This window comes from Perca flavescens, chromosome 14 (genome assembly GCF_004354835.1).
Source record: "Perca flavescens isolate YP-PL-M2 chromosome 14, PFLA_1.0, whole genome shotgun sequence".
NCBI classification, from domain to species: Eukaryota; Metazoa; Chordata; class Actinopteri; order Perciformes; family Percidae; genus Perca; species Perca flavescens.
This window is the reverse complement of record NC_041344.1, coordinates 34,513,499-34,513,842: the sequence shown is the minus strand read 5'-3', so window position 1 is coordinate 34,513,842 and position 344 is coordinate 34,513,499.

Sequence of the window (344 nt, the reverse complement as noted above, 5' to 3'; positions counted from 1 at the left end):
ACTGACTCCACTCTGGGCTGGTTTGCTCCATCTTTAGGAATGCCATTGTGTCCTGTGTTGTCCCTTGGTACAGACCAGCTGTCCTGAGTCCCTTTACTGCAAAACAGACTGCAAACAGGTTTGAGCTATGAGTACAGATTCTTCATAATGTTACATTAGCATAGCTAAAGAATATTTCATGAAGGTGCAGAATTTTCAAAAGCCACTCCTATTGATCAATAAAGTAGTCCAGCGCAGGCTTCCATAGTACAGTAAACACGATACATAATTCATTAGATTATAATTTAACAAGAATTTATGATGTGTGTAACAGAAAGTAAAAAGGATGTACAGTGTATTGGCAC